Genomic DNA, 21,446 nt, shown 5'->3' on the forward strand with positions numbered 1-21,446 from the left:
AGGAGATTAACTTTATTTTTTTATTTGTTTATTTTAAAGAAACTTTAGATTACATAAATGTTACATAAAAAATTATAGGGAGGGAAGTGGACTTGGCTCAACGGATAGAGTGTCTGTCTACTACATGGGAGGTACACTGTTCAAACCCTGGGCCTCCTTGACCCGTGTGGAGCTGGCCCATGTGCAGTGCTGATGCGCGCAAGGAGTGCCCTGCCACGCAGGGGTGTCCCCGCATAGGGGAGCCCCACACGCAAGGAGTGTGCCCTGTAAGGAGAGCCGCCCAGTGCAAAAGAAGGTTCAGCCTGGCCAGGAGTGGCACCGCACGCACGGAGAGCTGACACAGCAAGATGATGCAGCAAGGAGAGTTCCCCTGTGCTGCTAAGAATAGAAGCAGACATAGAAGAATACACAGTGAGTGGACACACAGAACAGACAACTGGGGTGGGGGTGGGGAAGGGGAGAGAAATAAATAAAAAATAAATCTTTAAAAAAAAAATTATAGGGGATCCCCATATGCTCCACCCTCTTCTCCCCCACACTTTCCCACATTAACAACATCTTTCATTAGTGTGGTACATTTGTTGCAATTGAACCCATATTGAAACATTGCCACTAACCATGGATTACAGTTTACATTATAGTTTGCACTCTGTCCCACGCAATTTTTTAAGTTATGACAAAATATATAATGGTCTGTATCCAGCATTGCAACATCACGCAGGACAATTCCAGTGTCCCCAAAATGTCCCCATATTACATCCATTTTTCCTTCTCCTCCTCAGAACCTCTGGTGGCCACTGCCTCCACATCAGTGATAAAAGATCTTCTATTGCTAGAATAACAATAAGTCTGTATTAGAATAATAGTAAGTTTACTTTAGTCCATTGTTCACTCCCTAGTCTTGAGGATTTAGGGATGGTGATACTCACTCTACCTCTATTTGAGAGGTGGCTTAAATCCCATGGGGCAGATAGAACTGTCTTGCTTGTAGTTGCAGACTGTTCCTTAGAATGGGCATTGTCCATCATCACCTTGTTAGTTGTCCTGGGTGAGTCCAGTGAACTGGAAAGTAAGTGTTGTCACTCTGCTGAGATTCAGGGCCCAACTGCCACATGGACAGACCAAAGATTTAAGTCTCTTGGACATACACCTATCAAGTATAGTACTAAATATAGATTTAAATAGAAGGGGCAGAAGAGCCATGTGTAGGGAAACCACAAATCAGTCCATCTCTTTCATAGTGGGGAGCATAAATTCCACGGTAAGGCATACAGGCACAGCACCGGACTCCTGAGCTGTCTGCTCTGCCTACAGTGTCTGGATATCTCTAGAGCCCTCAGGAGCCCCACCATTTGAGGAATATTTACTGTGGCAGTCAGTGAGATCCTGCTGAGATGTGCATAAGTGTAACCACTGGAATGACCTCCCAACTCACTTTGAAATAGATTCGCTTTAAATTCAAAGACATATGTAGATTGAAAGCAAATGGATGGAAAAAATATGATGCAAGTAGTAACCAAAAGAGAGCTAGAGTATCTATATTAATATATGAGATAAAATAGACTAAGTAAAAAACTGATATGAGGCTACCATACCAATGTGAAGTGTCAATAATAGGGGAGTATAAGAGGTATGGGCTTTTTTTTTTTTTTTTTTGAGCAATGAGAATGTTCTAAAATTGACTGTGGGGATGAATGCACAACTCTAATTACACCAAAAGTCACTGATTGTAGACTTGAATGGATTGTATAGTGGGTCAATAATACTGTTTTTATTTTTAAAAAGAAAACTGACAGGAGAGACAAAGTGGTCATTATATGGTGATAAAGGGACCAATTCAACAAAAGATGTAACAATTATAAATATACATGCACCCAACAGGAAAACCCCAACATAAATGAAGCAAATACTGATTTGAAAGGAGAAATAAAAATGCTGCAACATTAATAGTAAGAGAATTTAATACACCACTTTCAATTATGGGTAGAACATCTAGACAGAGATGAATAAGGAAATTAAGGAATTGAATGATACTCTAAACCAGGGGTTCTTAACCAGGGGTCCATGGACCCCTTGGGGGTCTATGAATTGAAAATTCAAAAAAGCACTGTTCTTATGGGGACGTGTTGGTGTGGCTGTGATATATTTACTAAATAACACACAGTATAGTGAGGACTTAGTAAGGGGCCAGTGGAACAAAAAAGGTTAAGAACCCCTATTGAAGCCAACTAAACATAACATAAACATACAGAACACTTCTCTTGACAACATAAATCACATTATTCTCGAGTATACATGGATCATTATCCAGGGTAGGATAGATCATATCTTAGGTCACAAACAAGTCTTGATAAATTCAAAAATATTTAATTCATATGATGTATCATCTCCAGCTACAATGGAATGAAACTAGAAATCAATAACAGAGGGAAAATGAAAAATTCACATATATGTGGAAATTAAACAATGTGCTATAACTGGGTTAAAGAGGAAATAACAAGGAAAGTTAGGAAATACCTTGATCCATATATATATTATATATATATATAAGATAATATACCAAAACAGATAGGATGCATCAAAGTCAGTGCTGAGAAGGAAATTTATAGCTCTAAATGCTTACATTAAAAATTAAAGAGAAAGATGTCAAATAAGAGACCTAACCTCAAAACTGAAAGAAATAGGAAAAGAAGAGTGAGCTAAGCCTGAAGCATGCAAAAGGGAGGAAATAAAGAACAGAGCAGAGGTAAATGAAATAGAGAATTAAAAAACAAAAGAAAAACAAACCTAAAAGTTGGTTCTTTAAAAGATGAATAAAATTGACAAACCTTTAGCAAAACTGACAAGGGAAAAAAGAGAGTGGACAAAATGACTTAAATCAGAAAAGACATTACTGAGGATGAGGACATGGCTGAAGCGACTGGGTTCCCGTCTACCATATGGGAGTCCAGGGTTCAATTCCCAGCGCTTCCTGGTGAAGGCAAGCTGGCCCAAGCAGAGTGCTGGCACAGCAAGATGACACAACAAGAAGAGATACAGAGGAGAGACAATAAGAGACGCAGCAGACCAGGGAGCTGAGGTGGCACAAGAGATTGAACACCTCTCTCCCACTCCGGAAAGTCCCAGGATCAGTTCCCTGTGTCACCTAAAGAGCAGACAAGCAGACACAGAAGAAAGCACAGCAAATGGACACAGAGAGCAGACAATGGGGGGGGGGGGGATATAAACAAATCTTAAAAAAAAAAAAAGACATTACTAACAATCACACTAAAATAAAAAGGACTTATAAGAGGATACTATAAATAACTACGTGAACAAATTAGATAACCTAGATGAAATGGACATATGCTAGTAACACTGAAACTAATCACACTAACTCAAGAAGAAATAGAAGATTTCAACAAGCCAATAAATAGTAAAGACATTGAATCAATCACCAAAACTTCCCAAGAAAGATAATTTCAGGACCAGATGACTCTGCAGGGGAATTTTACCAAATATTCCAAGAAGAATTAACACCAAAAGTGCTTATTAACCTCTTTCAAAAAATGTAAGAAGAGGGAACACTTGTAATTCATTCTACGAGACCAAAATCACTATCATACTAAAGCCAGATAAAGATACCCCAAGAAAAGAAAATTACAGACCAGTATTTGTTATGAATATAGGTGCAAAAATCCCCAACAAAATATTATGAAACTGAATTCAATGGTATATTTTAAAGACTTATACACCGTGGTCAAGTGGGATTTATCTCAGCTATGTATGCATGGGTCAACATAAGAAAATCTATTATGTAATAAACCACATTAGCAGAATGAAAGGGGAAAAACACATATGATCATCTCAATTGATGTAGCAAAGACATTAGACAAACTCCGACACCTCTTCCTGATAAAAACACTTAAAGAGGTCGAGATCAGAGGGGTCTGGAGGTGCTTATGGTGGTGGCTGTGGCTGAAGCAGGTATCAGGAGAGTCTGCTGGAGAGAAGGCACCATGGACAATCAGGGCTGCCCCCAGTGTAAGACCACCAAGGGCCAGAATCCCTCCTTGAAGCTGATGGTGAATGTATGAGGACACACTCTGTGTGTGAAAGCTGTGTAGATTTACTGTTTGTGCAAGAAACTGAAAAATGAGTGTGGCATTCTACTTATAAAGAGCAACTTCAGGGTGCAGCTCTTTGAAGATCCTACTGTTGTTAAGGAGGTTAAAATTTGAAAAACAGTGCTAAAGATATGCAATAAAAGAGAAGATGACTTTCCTAGGCTATGAGAATATAATGATTTCCTGGAAGAAGTGGAAGAAATTGTTTTCAACTTGACCCACAACGTGGATTTGGATAACATCAAAAAGAAAATGGAGAGGGAAACGGACTTTGGCCCAGTGGTTAGGGCGTCCGTCTACCATATGGGAGGTCCGCGGTTCAAACCCCGGGCCTCCTTGACCCGTGTGGAGCTGGCCATGCGCAGTGCTGATGCGCGCAAGGAGTGCCGTGCCACGCAAGGGTGTCCCCCGCGTGGGGGAGCCCCACGCGCAAGGAGTGCGCCCGTGAGGAGAGCCGCCCAGCGTGAAAAGAAAGAGCAGCCTGCCCAGGAATGGCGCCGCTCACACTTCCCGTGCCGCTGATGACAAAAGAAGCGGGTGCCGCTGACGACAACAGAAGCGGACAAAGAAACAAGACGCAGCAAACAGACACCAAGAACAGACAACCAGGGGAGGGGGGGAAAATAATAAAATAAATAAATCTTTAAAAAAAAAAAAAAAAAAAAGAAAATGGAGATATGTCAAAAGAAAAACAAGGATGTCATTCAGAAAAATAAGTTGAAGCTGACTCAGGAACAGGAAGAATTGGAAGAAGCTATAGAGGTAGAATGACAGGAAAATGAACAAAGATTAGTTATACAAAAAAAGAAGAACAGCAGATTCTGAAAAGGAAGCATAAGCAGGCTTTTTTAGATGAACTGGAGAGTTCTGTTCTCCCTGTTGCTTTGTTTTTGGCTCAACGTAAAGACAGATCTACCCAATTGAAACTGCAGCTTGAGAAACCCAGTATAAAACCAGTGACGTTTTCCACAGGCATCAAAATGGGTCAACAGATTTTATTAGCACTTATTCAAAAGCTTGAGGAAGCTCTATATGAATACCAACCAGTGCAAAGAGACAAGTGGACCACAAATTCCTGAGTTTGAGATGCTAGGAAGACTTGGGTACTTAAACCGTGTACCCATGTATCCTGCCTCTCCACAGGATTTTGCTGAGGGCTACACTTCTCTTGCTTGTCACAGAGCACTGTAGGATGCATTCAGTGGGCTTTTCTGGAAGTCCAGGTAACCTTTATTTTTCAGCTTATAAAATTTGGAGCTTAGAACAGAACCAGGAGCTAGCAAAACAAACTTGTAAAATTATAGCCATATGCAGCTGCACAACAGTACTACCACTAGCAACCATGTTAAAGTATTTATAAAGAGAAATTTTTAGAACTAAGCTGAGTAATATAGTGGATGCATATTTGTGAATAAGATTTATTTTTTTCCTTATATTCCTCAGAGGGATTGAAGCAATAAGTGTCATCTGATGGAACATATGAATAATCCATGTATGTATATTTGAGGTTGACAGACTTGTAAAATCTTCTTAAAAATAAAGCTAGACTTTATATTTTTAAAAAACACATAGAAAACTAGGAATAAAAGGAAATTTCTTCAATATAATAAAGGACATACATGAAAAACCAGGTAACATCGTACTAGTGGTGAAAGACAACTTTACCTTTAAGACCAGGAACAAGATAAGGATGCCCAATGTCCCCACTGTTACTTTTTAAAAAATATATTTATTTATTTTTTTAAAATTTCTCTCCCCTTACCCTCCTCTCCCCCCCAGTTGTCTGCTCTCTGTGTCCATTCACTGTGTGTTCTTCTGTGTCCGCTTGTATTCTTGACAGCGGCACTGGGAATCTGTCTTTTTGTTGCATCATCTTGCTGTGTCAGCTCTCTGTGTGTGCGCGCCACCCTGGGCAGGCTGCAGTTTTTCACACTGGGTGGCTCTCCTTGCGGGGCGCACTCCTTGCGCATGGGGCTCCCCTATGCAGGGGACACCCCTGCGTGGCACATCAGCACTGCGTGTGGGCCAGCTATCACATGAGTCAGGAGACCCTGGGTTTGAACCCTGGAGCACCTCCCATGTGGTAGGTAGACTCTCTCTCCGTTGAGCCAAATCCACTTCCCCTCACTGTTACTTAACATTGTACTGGAAATTCTAGCCAGGGCAATTAGGAAAGAAAAAGAAATTAAAGGCATTAAAATTCAAAAGGAAGAAGTAAAACTTACCCTATTTGGAGATGACTTATTTTCATATACAGAAAACCCTGGAATCTCCACAACAAAGCCCCTACTGCTAATAAATGAATTCATCAAAGTGACAGAGTACAAGACCAATACCTTATATACAATAGTAAGGAATAAGAAGAAGAATAAATCAAGAAAAATGCATTTAAAATATTAATAACAATGGAAAATAAAATATCTAGTAATAAATCTAACCAAGGATGTAAAAGACTTATACACAGAAAACTAGAAACATTGCTAGATGAAATCAAAGAAGACCTAAATAAATTGAAGGACATTATGTGTTCATGTATTAGAAGACTAAATATTGTTGACATATCTATTCTACCCAATGCAATATACAAATACAATGCAATTCCTATAAAAATTCCAATGACCTTTGCAAAAGTGGAAAAGCCAAGCATTAAATTTATACAGAAGGGTTTCTGAATAGCCAAAGCTATCTTGAAAAAGAATGAAGTTGGAGGACTCACGCTTCCCAGTCTTAAAACTTATTACAAAGCCACAGTAATCAAAACAGCACGGTCACCCTTAGGCACACCTCAGCAGAGTCCCAGAGACAGCTAAAGTAGATACAACCCCAGGTATTGGTTCTTCTGAGGGTTACAAAGACCCACAGGTTCTATGGTTATGGCAGATGGACTTCAGTGCCATGTCAGTTGGCCCTACTTTGGAGCTTGTGGTCCTGAGTGTGATGGAGTTGCACTCAGGTGTGGTCTTTGTTCACAAGCCTCTCCTGTCACTTTTACCGGACCTGTGGTTGGCACTGGGGTTTAGTGTATACCCAGGGGACCTGAATCTCTGGACTCTCCATATGATAGCCAGGTTCTGAGCCTCAACAAATTTGCAACTCCTACCCTCTGGTTTATTGGACTTACCCCACCCAGCTAACAGGGAGGTGAAGAAGGTCAACCACCACACCAGGGAGCCAAGAGTGCCTACAACTGCAAACAGGAGAATTGCATCCATCATCCAAGTGGAATCTAAGCACCTTCTCGATACAGAGGTGGAGTGGACATAACCGTCCCAGGGTCCACAGAATGGAGAAGTATAGATTTGAGTGGACTTACTCATACTCTATTCCAGAACGAATGTGATTAATAATGGAAGTAAATGTAGCACTGAGATGGAGAAAGTGGCCATAGTAGCTGCTGAGGGTGGGAATGGGAAGAGGAGATGTGATGTGGGGGCATTTTCAGGACTTGGAGGTATCCTAAGTGGTACTGCAGGGACAGTTACTGGACATTGTATGTCCCCCCATGGCCCACTGGGTGGACTGGGGGAGAGTGTAAACTGTAATGTGGACCATTGACCATGTGGTGCAGCAGTGCTCAGAGATGTGTTCACCAAGTACAATGAATGTCCCATGATGATGGAGGAGGTTGTGGTTATGGGAGGAGTGGGGTGAGGGGGGTGGGGAGTATATGGAGACCTCATATTTTTAAATGTAACATTAAAAATTAATTAATTAAAAATTTTAAAAAAGAAAACAAACCAAAAAACCCAGCGTGATCCTGGCACAACGACAGTCATATAGACCAATGGAATTGACTGAGAGCTCAGAAAACCCTCACCTTTATGGCTATAAGCATTTGGATTCATTTTGTGAATCCCAAAAAGAAAAAGATTATGTTCTAGAACTAATCCATTCCTGTGGGTGGGGGGCCCTTTTGACTGGCCTATGTCAGTGAGGTGTGACACAGGTTGGGTTTCCACTCTCTTGTTGAGCTTTATATAAACAGAGACACAGACACACAGGGAAAGGAAGCTGCCATTTTTGTTCATGCCATGTGAGAGAAAGGAGAAGGTAGAGAGGACTCCAGATTCACCTAAAGCTGCAGAGAGGCAGAGAAGCCCTGAGAGTCTGAGAGAATTTCTGGAGTTTGAAATCAGCAGAGGACAGAGGCATGGAAAGAGGACCGCAAGGGGCTCAGTCCACAGAGCAGCTCAGGGCTGATGAGATGAGTCCTACCATATGCCTGGTCACCATGTGGCAGGATGCCAGAAGCACCAGTGGCTGACTTTGGTGAGAAAACATCTCTGATGGTGCTTTGCTTTAGGCATTGCATAGCCTCAGAACTGTAAAAAATTTCCCCTAATAAAATTTCCATTGTAAAAGCCAGTACATTTCTCGTACTTTGCATCAGCAGTTCTATGGCAATCCAAGACAATGGCCAACTGATTTTTGACAAAGGGGCAAAAACCACTTAATTGGGAAAGAATAATCTCTTCAAAAATGGTTCTGAGAAAACTGGATCTCCATTTTCAAAAGAATGAATGTCCATCCCTAGCTCATGCCTTATACAGAAGTCAACTCAAAGTGGATCAAAGACCTAAAAATAAGGCACAGAAGTATAAAACTCCTGGAAGAAAATGTAGGGAGGCACCTTCAGGACCTTGTCTTAGGCAATACTTTCTTTAGACTTTACTTCCAAGGCACAAGGAACAAGAGAAAAAAATAGATAATTAGGACCTTATCAAAATGAAAAACTTTTTTTTTTTTTTAAAGATTTATTTATTTATTTATTTTATTTTATTTCCCCCCATCCCCTGGTTGTCTGTTCTTGGTGTCTGTTTGCTGCGTCTTGTTTCTTTGTCCGCTTCTGTTGTCGTCAGCGGCACGGGAAGTGTGGGCGGCGCCATTCCTGGGCAGGCTGCTCTTTCTTTTCACGCTGGGCGGCTTTCCTCACGGGCGCACTCCTTGCGCGTGGGGCTCCCCCACGCGGGGGACACCCTTGCGTGGCACGGCACTCCTTGCGCGCATCAGCACTGCGCATGGCCAGCTCCACACGGGTCAAGGAGGCCGGGGGTTTGAACCGCGGACCTCCCATATGGTAGACGGACGCCCTAACCACTGGGCCAAAGTCCGTTTCCCAAAATGAAAAACTTTTGGACCTCAAACGACTTTATCATGAAAGTAAAATGACAACCTACACAATGGGAGAAAATATTTGGAAACCACAAATCTGGTTACATGTTGATTATCTACAATATATAAAGAAATACTTCTCCAAAGAAGATAAACAAATGGCCAAAATGCACATGAAATGATGATCAACATCATTAGCCATTAGGGAAATGCAACTCAAAACCATGAGATACCATTACACACCAACTAGAATGTCTAGTATTAAATCAAAGGAAAATTACAAGTATTGGAGAGAACTTGGAGAAACAGGAACAATCATTTATTGCTGATGAGAAAGTAAAATAATATAGCTACTATGGAAGTTAGTTTGGTATTTCCTCAGAAAGTTAAGAATTATTATATGACCTGGCAATCCAACTGCTAGGTATATACCCAAAAGAATGGAAAGCAGGGACTTGAACAGATATTAATAGTACACCAATGTTCATAGCAGCATTACTCACAATCGCTAGAAGGTGGAAGTAACCCAAGTGTGCATCAACCAGTGAATGGATTGGCAACATATAGTATATACACAATGGAGAGGCATGAAGTATTGATACATGTGAAAATGTACATTACCTTGAAGACATCATATTGAGTGAATTAAGGCAGACATAAAAGGACAAATATTTTATGAACTCACTGATATGGATCTAATTAGAAAAATCAAACTTATAAAGTCAGAATCTAGAGTATAGGTTCCCAGGGGACAGAGTGAGGGTAGGGAATAGGGAGCTAAGACTTAAAATGTTTACAGTTTATTTTTAGGAGTGTGGCAGTTTGCTATTATTTATGAATTCCAAAAAGAGATATAGATTGTTTGTAAACTGGTCTGCTCCTTTGGGTGTGACACCCTTTGATTGTATTAGATTCAGCTGAGATGTCTTTGATTAAATTATGTTAAGATTAGGGCTTTGATCTGACCACTTCAATAGAGTGTAACTCAGTTTAAGTCCTCACCTCCTTGAGGGGTATATAAACAAATGCTCAATCAATAACACAGAGAAGTAGATACACAGAGAAAGACATGCCAGAGGAGAGAACTTGGTTTTGATGCTGGAGCCCCAGGGAGAGATGAGCCATTTGCCTGATAATTTACAGCTGGCATTGTGAAGAGACCAGAGCAGCTGAGCCCTATGCCAGCCTACAGCTGAGGTCAGAAGAAGCTGAGACCACAGAGCCTTAAGAGGAAGAAGGAAGGCTGAACCCTCACAGACATCACCCACCATCTTGCTTCAACACGTGGAAACACGTCCTGGGTGAGGAAGTACCTTTGATGATACTTTGAGTTGTACTCTTTAGGGCCTTGTAACTGCAAGCTTCTACACCAAATAAATACCCTTTATATAAACCAACAGATATCTGGTACTTTGTATCAGCACCCCTTTGGCTAATACAGGGATGATAGAAAAGTTTTGGTAATGGGTGGCAATGATGGTAGCACAACATTTTGAATGTAATTATAAACTAAATTATATATTTGAATGTGGTTAATAGGAAAATTTTAGGTTGTATATATGTTACTAGAATAATAATGAAATAAGACAAGAAGCATGCACAGAAAGGATCAGTGTGGCCCTTATGCTTTGGCCTGAAGCTATTCTGCAAATTTATTATATTGATAATTGTTGAAGGAGAGTATCTCCACAGGCCAATATGCAAAGACTGAGAAAAGTGTTTTCTTTTCCCTTTTCCCCTCCTCCTCTTCCTCCTGTTGCTTCTTCTCCCTTTATTCTTCTTTCTCTTCTCTCTTTTTTTTTTTTTTTGTTAGCTCCAAGCAGTCATGGTAAGCTCTATCACAACAATAGGTGGATACATGCTTAAGGCACAGAAGCACCAGAGTCTAAATTCCAGTGATAGAACATTGAAATATAAAAACATCTAAGTTTCAACAAATGATTCTAGAACATACAAAGAAACAGGAAGTGATGCCAGGCAAAGGAGAAGATTAAAGTATTAGAAAACATGAATGAGGAGGATCAGACCTAGGACACTCAAGACATAAGTCTTTTTTAAAAAAATTGTCCTAAATAAGCTCAAAGAACTAAATGAAAACATGGAGAAAGAACCAAAGGAAATCAGGAAAATGATAGAGTAACACAATGAGAATATCCAAAGAAACAGAAATTATGAAAAAGAACCAGAACTGAGAACCACAGTAACAGAAATTTACAATTTCCTAGAGGGGTTCAATAGCATATTGGAGTTGGCAGAAGAAAGAATCAATGAAATTGAAGATAACACAATTGAAATCACCAAGTTTGAGGAGCAGAAAGAGGGAAAAAAATGAAGAAAAGTGGACTGAGCCTCAGGAACCTGTGGGATACAGGTTCTCTTGTACCAATATACTCATTGTAGGAGTCCCAGAAGAAGAAAGAGGAAAATAGGCAGAGAGAATATTTTTAAAAATAATGACCTAAAACTTTCCAAATTTAAGGAACAACATGAATATACACAACCAAGATGCTTAATGAACTCCAAACAGGATAAACCCAAATTGACCAACATTGTACCATTTTATAACTAACTGTTGAATGCCAAAGATAGAGAATTCTGAAAGCTGCGAAGAGTGCAACATGTTACATACAAGGGAGCATCAATAAGATCAAATGTCAATTTCTCATTGGAAACCACGGAGGCAAGAATGCAGTAGGAAGAAATTTAAATTGATGAAAGCAAAAAATCCCAACCAAGAATTCCGTATCCAGCAAAACGGTCTTTCAAAAATAAGGGAGGCACAGCAATGTAGTGTGTTGGTAGAGGGATGTTGTATGGGAATTCCACACATGTTCGTGATTGTATTTTTTTTTTTAAGATTTATTTATTTATTATTTATTTCTCTCCCCTCCCCTCCTCACCCCGGTTGTCTGTTCTCTGTGTCTATTTGCTGCATCTTGTTTCTTTGTCTGCTTCTGTTGTTGTCAGCGGCATGGGAATCTGTGTCTCTTTTTGTTGCGTCATCTTGTTGTATCAGCTCTCCATGTGGGTGGTGCCATTCTTAGGCAGGCTGCACTTTCTTTTGTGCTGGGTGGCTCTCCTTATGGGATGCACTCCTTGCACGTGGGGCTCCCCTACTTGGGGGACACCCCTGAGTGGCACGGCACTCCTTGCATGCATCAGCACTGCGCATGGGCCAGCTGCACACGGGTCAAGGAGGCCCGGGGTTTGAACTGCAGACCTCCCATGTGGTAGACGGATGCCCTAACCACTGGGCCAAGTCCATTTCCCCAAGATTGTATTTTAAGTTCACAACCTCTCTAATATATTTTAAAAACTGAGGGAGGGATTAAGGCATTCCTAGATAAACAAAAGCTAAGGGACTTTATCACCACTACAGCAGCCCTACAGGTAGGTCTGGAGGTTGAAAGGAAAGGGCACTAGATTGAATTAAGCCATGTGAGGAAATAAGATCTCCATTAAAGATATTGTCATGATTAAATCTAAATACCAATTACTATTGTATTTTGGTTTGTAACTCCCCTTTTAATGTGCTAGGGGACCTAAAAGGCAAATGGATAAAATGTAATAATAATTCAATGGTTTTGGACTCATAATGCATAAATATGTAATTTGTATCAAGAACTATATAACAGTGGGGGGACAGAGGGGTATAGGAACATAGTTTATGTATGCTATTGATTTTAAGTTGCTATCAACGTAAATGACATTGTTATAGATTTAGGATGTTAAATTTAGGCACCTTGGTAACCACAAAGAAAATACCAGAGAATATGCAAACTCAGAGAAAAAGAAAGTAGAGTACAGATCACCAAGGGTGGGATGCAGGACAATAGGGGTTAATGCAAAATAAGTGGAGGTTTTCTTTTTGGGGTGAAGGGAAACTTATAGGAATGGATGGTGGAAGGGGTAATGCAACATTCTGAATGTGATTAATCCTGTTTATTGTATGTATGAAGAAAGGTTATGATGGGAAGATTTATACTGTGTATTTGTTTCTACAACTAAAAAAACAAGAAAGAGAAACTAAAGAGATAACAACAATTAAATGCAGTACATAATGATGGATATAATCTAAGAATGGAGGAGAAACGATTCAAAAGGATATCATTGGCACATAAGAAAAGAATTGGCATATAGAAAGTAGGCTTTATGGCAACTTTAATTTCCTTGAATTAGATAATTGCACTTAAGGTGCTTACATAAGTAAATGTCCTTGTTCGTTGGAGACGTACATGAATATATTATATGTTCAAGAAGTATGATGTGTCTAACCTCTCAAATGTTTAGAAAATAAAGTGAAAGTGAGAATGAGACAAAGAGAGATGATAGAATGATACAGAAAAGATGGTAAAATGTTAAAATTGTTGGATTTGGGTATCTGGGGAGGTGAGACTATACTGGAGTTCTGTATATGGAATTTGTGTTATTTTTGCACCTGTCCTGTATGTTTGAAATTATTTCAAAATAATGTGTTTTTTTTTAATTAAAAGAAAAACTGATCACATAGAGTACACTTATTTTCTAACTACTCCACTCACTGAGTGTTATTCAGGGTGGCATTGATTAGTATGCCTCATACCTGTGTGAAAGACTGGGAATTTATGATAAAAACATAAATTATCTTTTAAGGATGGTCTTACTGATTGTGGGAAGGTAGCAGAGTAGAAAGCTCCAGGAATCAGTCCCTCCACCAGAACAACTATTAAACAGGCAGGAACTATCTGAATCAACTATTTCAAAACTCTTCTGGAATCCAGTAGAGCACTGTGCATCTTCCACAGAAAAGTGAAAGGAAGAGGCTAGTAAATTATGGTTAATACCAGTGAAATGCACTCTCCATGCACTGACTACTGGCTCCTATACCACAATCGTGGGGCTAGCAGCAATGAGATATAAACCTGGCCCCTGAGGCAGTGTGCTGTGTCAGGGTGGAAAAGAAAGACATCGTCCCTCCAAATCTGGGGGTGTATGGTCAGATCACTGTCAATGCTTTTGATCAGCTACTTCAGAGCAAGACAGGCCCAGCTCTGATGGCAGCCAGTGTCCCATCCCAATCTAAACAAAGGTGGCAGAGGAGACTTGCACATGGATGATTCCTCAGAGCTGTGGAGAACAGTTGAAGGGCTGTATTTGTTGGGCAAGTGAGAAGTCAAGAAAGCGCAGCTTTGGGGAATCATGGGAGAAGCTCCTGGCACCCTTTCTGGCCTCTCCCTCTTACCCTTCTCAGGGCAATTTGGAGCTGGCCAGCACTCCCTTTGTGGGTCCCTGGCCTTGTTCTGGCTGGGAAGGATTGACTTCTGAAACTCCTATCCAGCATGCCCACCATCTCAGAATTTGCCCTCCAGGCAAAAGCAGCTTGAGACAGGAAAAGCAGAGTAAGAAATAATTGAGTCAGGTGACCTTGGGCAAAGGTTACCTGCTTTAAGAAGTACAATAGAGGGAAGTGGACGTGGTTCAACTGACAGAGCTTCTGCCTACCATATAGAGGGCCCAGGGTTCAATCCCCGGGGCCTCCTGACCCATGTGGTGAGCTGGTCCATGCACAGTGCTGCTGCGCACAAGGGGTGCCCTGCCCTCAAGGAGAGCTGTCCTGAGTGAAAAAACACAGCTTGCCCAGAAGTGGCACTGCACACAAGGAGAGCTGACGCAGCAAGATGATGCAACAAAAAAGAGACGCAGTTTCCTAGTGCCGCCTGATAATATAAGCGGACACAGAAGAACACACAGCGAATGGACACAGAGAGCAGACAACAGGGAGGAAGGGGAGAGAAATTAATAAAAATAAATCTTAAAAAAAAAAAGAAGTACAATAGAAATTCAGGAAAGGGAGAAAATCTGTTCCCTGGGGAGTAGAAAGAACATTAAAATTCCTGTAAACAGGGTAACTCCTAAGGCCTCTAGCAAGCACAAACTCAGGACAAGACTTGGAGAACTCTACCCTTTCCTTTGCCTTGGGCTGACATTTTTGTTAGGAAGGTTGGACTCTGAAGGATAGCACTAGCTACTGTAAACTATTTCAAAGACTATGAAAGGTGTTTTTTGCTTAGGTTTGCTTGGTTTTGTTAGCTCCTAACACTCAAGAAAATCTGTCATATCCCTAGCTGGATACAAACTCAAGAAACACATCACAGAGAATAAAACCCAGAGCTAACACTTTAAAATATTAATATGTACAGTGTGCAACAGAAGATTATAAAAACAGGAAAGACAAAGAAACAGGAAATGATGGCCTATCCAAAGTAAGAAGAAGAAAGAATCAGTGAATTTGAAGACAAGACAATTGAAATAAGTCAGACTGAAAAGAAAGAAAAAAGAATTATAAAAAGTGAAAACGTTCTCAGAGACCTGTGGGACACCATCAAACATAACAATATATGCTCTACTGGAATTCCACAAGAAAAGAAAGAGAGAAAGGGCCATTAGGAATAGTCAATGAAATAATGACAGAAAACTTCCCAAACTTAGCAAAAGACATGCATTTGGACATCGAGCAAGCCACAAGAAATTCATCCTGGCATATATTGGTCAAACTGTCAAGGAGAGAGTTCTGAAATCTGCAGAGAAAAGCAACATGTTATGTACAAGGGAGTACCAATTATATTAAATACTGATTTCTCATCAGATACTATGGAAGCATGAAGGCAATGTGCTGAAATACCTAAAGTGCTGAGAGAAAACAATTGCCAACCAAGACTTTTATATCTGGTGAGACTTTCTTTAAAAAATGAGGGAGAGATTAATACATTCCCAGGTAAATAAAAGCTGAGGGAGTTCACCATTATAACTGCCCAACAAGCAACGCCAAAGGACAGGACACTGAACAGTGGTTCAGATGGTATAAAGAAATAAAGACCTCTCATAAAGGTAACCATATGTATAATTATATATGCCAGTACTATTGCATTGTATTGTTTGATATGTAACACCATCTCTTCTTACTGGTGCTAAAATGCAAATGAATAAAAAGTAATGATAAATCTATGGTACTAGACATACAACGTATAAAGATATAGTTTGTAACAAGTATAAAAATGTTGGGGATCATAGAGGTATAGGAACAGAACATGTGTATGCTGTTGAAGTCAAGGTGGTATCAAATCAAATATGATGGTTATATAATTAGAATGTTAAATTTTAACTCATGGTAACCACAAGGAAATTATATGATAAACATATCCAGAAAGAAATGAGAATGGATTCAATATGGTAGAAAAAAAATATGAAAGTGGGCATTAATGGAAGAATTGAGGGACAAAAAAAGGCATACAATTTACAAAGACTAAACAGGAAAATGACAGAAGGAGGGCCTGCATTATCAGTATTTACTTTAAATGCAAATGTATTAAACTCTCCAGTCAAAAGACAGATTGGCAGAATGGATGAAGAAGCATGATTCAACTCTGTGCTGTTTACAAGAGACTCACCTTAAATTCAAAGACAGAAGTAGGTTGAATGTGAAAGGGTGGGAAAAAATATACAAAGCAAGTAGTAATCAAAAGAAAGCTAGGTAGCTATACTAATATGAGATATAATAAAATAGACTTTAAGTAAAAAACTGATACAAGGAACAAAGACAGTCATTATACATGAACAAAGGGGGCAATGCAACAGGAAGACATAACAATTATAAATATATATGCATCTATAGCAGTTTGATATTATTGATGAATTCCAAAAAGAAATATTGGATTATGTTTGTAAACTGATCTTTTCCTCTGGGCATATTAGATTATATTGGATTCATAGGTTTACTTGATGAAGTATTTATGTAAACCTCTTGTGCCAGCAGGGCGTTGAGTCCCCATCCTTCGGTGGGTGAGGACTCACAGATAAAAGGAATGGCAACGGACAAAGTTAAGTGTTTTTGATATTGGAGTTTTGATGTTGGAATCTGATGCTGAAGTCTTAAGCTAGATCCCTGGGAAGTAAGCTCACAGAGGAAACAGAAGCAAGCCCCAGGAAGAGAGAAACTCTGAGCCCAGGAAAAAGAAACCTGAGGAAGGGAGGAACCCAGGAACCCTGAACCCTTGCAGATGTCATCAGCCATCTTGTTCCAACACATGGAAATAGACTTTGGTGAGGGAAGTAACTTATGCTTTATGGCCTGATATCTGTAAGCTCCTACCCCAAATAAATACCCTTTATTTTTAAAAAAACAACCAATTTCTGGTATTTTGCATCAGCATCTGTAGCAGTTTGACATTGTTATGAATTCCAAAAATAGATATTAGATTATGTTTGTAATCTGATCTGTACCTGGGGCATGATTGAGTTATGATTAGGGCATTAAGTCCCCACCCCTTGGTGGGTAGGGACTCACAGATAAAAGGCATGGCAAAGAACAGAGTTGAGGGTTTCTGATGTTGGAGTTTTGATGTTGGAGTTTAATGCTGAAGATTGAACCTGGAGCCCCGGGATGTCAGCATGCAGAGGAAAGAGAAGCCAGCCCCAGGAAGAAAGGAACCTTGAACCCAGAGAAAACCAAGCCCCAGGAATGTAGGAACCCAGGAAACCTGAACCCTCACAGATGTTAACAGGCATCTTGTTCCAAATAGACTTTGGTGAGGGAAGTAACTTATGCTTTATGGCCTGGTATCTGTAAACTCCTACCCCAAATAAATACCCTTTATAAAAGCCAACCAGTTTCTGGTATTTTGCATCAGCACCCCTTTGGCTGACTAATATAGCACCTGACAGCAGAGCCCCAAAATATATGAAGCAAATATTGACATTTGAAAGAAGAAAATAGACTTTTCTACATTAGTAATAGGAGAATGTAAACTACCACTTTCAATAATGGATAGATCATCTGGACAGAAGATCTGTTACTAAATTAAAGGCTTTAATGATATTCTAAACCAACTAGACCTAGCAAACATATGGAACACTTCATTAAATAGCAATATGATACAGCTTCTCCTCCAGTGTACATGGATCATTCTCCAAGAAAGACCATATCTTAGGTCATAAAAGCAGTATCAGTAAATTAAAAAATACTGAAATCATACAATGTATCTTCTGCAACCACAACAGAATGAACCTGAAATGAATAATGGAGGGAGAATTGGAAAATTCATAAATATATGGACATTAAACAATGTACTTTCAGTGGGTTAGAGGAAATCACAAGGGAAATTAGGAAATATCTTGAGGCAATTGAAAATGAATACACAACATCCCAAAACTGATGGGATGCAGGAAAGGCAGTGCTGAGAGGTAAATTTATAGCTTTAAATACTTATATTAAAAAAGAAGAAAGACAGGAAGTGGATATGGCTCAAGTGTTTGGGCTCCCGCCTATGACATGGGAAGTCCCAATTTCAGTTCCCAGGGCCTCCTAGAGAAGGCAAGCTGACACAATGGGCCGGCATGGGCAAGCTGATAAAAGAAGATGATGAAATAAAGAGATACAGAGAGGAAAGACAATCAAAGACACAAAAAACGAGGGAGCTGAGGTGGCTCAGGTGACTGGATGCCTCTCTCCCAAATGGGAGGTCCTGGGTTCAGTTCCTGGTGCCTCTTAAAGAGAAGATGAGCAGACAATGAGGAAGGGGGGAATAAATAAAATAAATAAAATGAATCTTTAAAAAAAAAAAAAGATATCAAAACAGACCTTACCTCAAAACTGGAAGAAACAGAAAAAGAAAAACAAACTAAGCTAAAGCAAGCAGAAGGGAGTAAATAACAATTAGAGCAGAAATAAATGAAATAGGAGAGTGGATGTAGCTCAGGATGTAGCACCTGCATCCCATGGACAAGGTCCTGGGTTCAATCCCCAGTAGCTCCTAAAAAAAAATTAAAGATACACACAGGGAAGTGGATGCGGTTCAATTGATTGAGCTGCTGCCTACCACATGGGAGGTACCAAGTTCAGTTCCCAGTGCCTCCTAAAAGAAGATGAGCAAGGCAGTAAGCTGATGCAATAAGATGATGCAATGAGAGAGACACAAGGCAGAAAACATGAGAGACACAACAAGGCAGGGAGCAGAGGTGGCTCAAACAAATAGGTGCCTTCCTCCCACATGGGAGGTCCCAGGTTCAGTTCCCAGTGCCTTCTAAAAAGAAGACCAACACACAACAAACAGACACAGCAAATGCCAATAACAAGGGGATAAGGAGAATAAACAAAATAAATCTCTGAAAAAATACATGCATATATTTGTATATATGTGCTATAGAAAATTATTTTATTTAATAAAGCTTTATTTTTCAAAATGTACAGTTGGTTGGACCTGTTTATGCATCTTCATCAGCAGATGGAGCATCTCTACCCTTGGTGTTTCTGGTATAAATTAGTTGAGCTTTGTGTTTTGAAACCAGCTTGATAAGTCCTTTACTAAGCAGCTCCTGAAGGTCTGCCATGGCCAGGGAACCACGAATCTTCAGTCTCTCAGAGACCACAGCAGGAGTTATAAGCTTGTAGTTGGGAACTTCCTTGTAGAGTTTGTCAAACAAGACTAAATTATTGAGCTTGTCTTGAATTTTTCCTTTGGACCACGTCTTCTTTTTGGCTTTGCCTCCAGATTTGTTCACTGGGTCTTTGTCTTTCTTGGCCGACTTTCCAGCATCTTTCTTCTTCTTGTCGTCCTTGGGCAGCATCATGAAGCTCAGGGAGCAGTTGCAGCCACTGCAGCCTTGCTAAGATGAAAATTATTTTTTTAAAAAAAGAAATAAATGAAATAGAGAATACAAAACCAATAGAGGGAATCAACAAATCCAAAAAAGTTGGTTCTTTAAAAGATCAATAAAACTAAAAACCTTTAGCTAGACTGACACAGAAAAAAAGAGAGAGGACAAAAATGATTAAAATAAAAAATGAAAATGGGGGCATTACTACCAATCACAGTGATATAAAAAGGAGTATAAGAGGGAAGTGGATTTGGCTCAACTGATAGAGTCCACCTACCATATGGGAGGTCCAGGGTTCAAACCCAGGGCCTCCTGACCCATGTGGTGAGCTGGCCTATGCACAGTGCTGATGCGCACAAGGAGTGCCATGCCACGCAGTGGTGGCCCCCATGTAGGGGAGCCCCACATGCAAGGAGTGCGCCCCCTAAGGAGAGCTACCCCACATGAAAAAACCGCAGCCTGCCCAGGAGTGGTGCCACACACATGGAGAGCTGATGCAGCAAGATGACACAACAAAAAGAGACACAGATTCCCAGTGCCACTGACTAGAATACAAGCAGACACAGAAGAACACAGTGAATGGACACATAGAGCAGACAACTGTGGCAGGGGGAAGGGGGAGAATTAAAAAATAAAATAAAATAAAAAGGAATTGTCAAATTCCTAGAAACATTGATTCTATAATGACTCAAAAAGAAATAGATTTCAACAAACCAATAACTAGTAAAGATATCAAATTAGTCAGCAAAAACCTCCTAAAGAAAAGCCAGGACCAGATGGCATCACAGAGGAATTTTACCAATCATTCCAGGAAGAATTAACACTATTCCTGTTCATATTCTTGAAAAAAATTGAGGCCAACATTATTCTCATACCAAAGTCAGATAAAGATAGTCCAAAAAAAGAAAAAAGAAAATTACAGACCAATATCTCATATGAATACAGTAGCAGCAGAAATCCCAACAAAATACTAGCAATCCAAATCCAACAGCATATTAATAAAATTATACACCATGATCAATTGGCATTCATCCCAGCTATGCAAGGGTTGATCAACATAAGAAAATTAACATAATACAACACATTAACAGAATGAAGGAGGAAAAAAAACCCATGATCATATCAATGCAGAAAAGACATTTGACAAAAGCCACCATCCTTTCTTGACTAAAAAAAAAAATTAGAAAACTAGGAATAGAAGGAAACTTCTTCAATACTATAGAGGATATATATGAAAAACCTACTGCTAACTCCGTACTCAATGGTGAAAGACTGAAAGCTTTCTTTCTAAGATCAGGAACAAAACAAGGATGCCCACTGTCACCAGTATTATTCAACACTATACTGAAAGTTCTAGCCAGAGCAATTAGGCAAGAAAAATAAATAAAAGGCATCTAAATTGGAAAAGAAGAAGTAAACCTTTCTCTATTTGCAGATGACATGGTTCTTTATAAAGAAAATACTGACAAATGTGCAACAAAGCTCATAGAAGTAAATATGAATTCAGCAAACTGGTGGGGTACAAAATCCACACCTAAAAATCAGCAGTTTCTATATACTAACAATGAACAATTGGAAGAAGGATTCAAGAGAAAA

The 21,446-nt window shown here is 39.8% G+C and overlaps 2 pseudogenes; one reads left to right on the forward strand and one right to left on the reverse strand.

Moving 5' to 3' along the window:
* The first annotated feature begins 1,054 nt into the window (after positions 1 to 1,054).
* On the forward strand, positions 1,055 to 6,015 carry LOC131274439 (CDK-activating kinase assembly factor MAT1 pseudogene; annotated as a pseudogene).
* Positions 6,016 to 19,403: 13,388 nt separating this feature from the next.
* LOC101446727 (small ribosomal subunit protein eS25 pseudogene) lies at positions 19,404 to 19,853 on the reverse strand (annotated as a pseudogene).
* Positions 19,854 to 21,446: the final 1,593 nt, after the last annotated feature.

The sequence above is a fragment of the Dasypus novemcinctus genome, chromosome 19 (genome assembly GCF_030445035.2).
Source record: "Dasypus novemcinctus isolate mDasNov1 chromosome 19, mDasNov1.1.hap2, whole genome shotgun sequence".
NCBI classification, from domain to species: domain Eukaryota; kingdom Metazoa; phylum Chordata; class Mammalia; order Cingulata; family Dasypodidae; genus Dasypus; species Dasypus novemcinctus.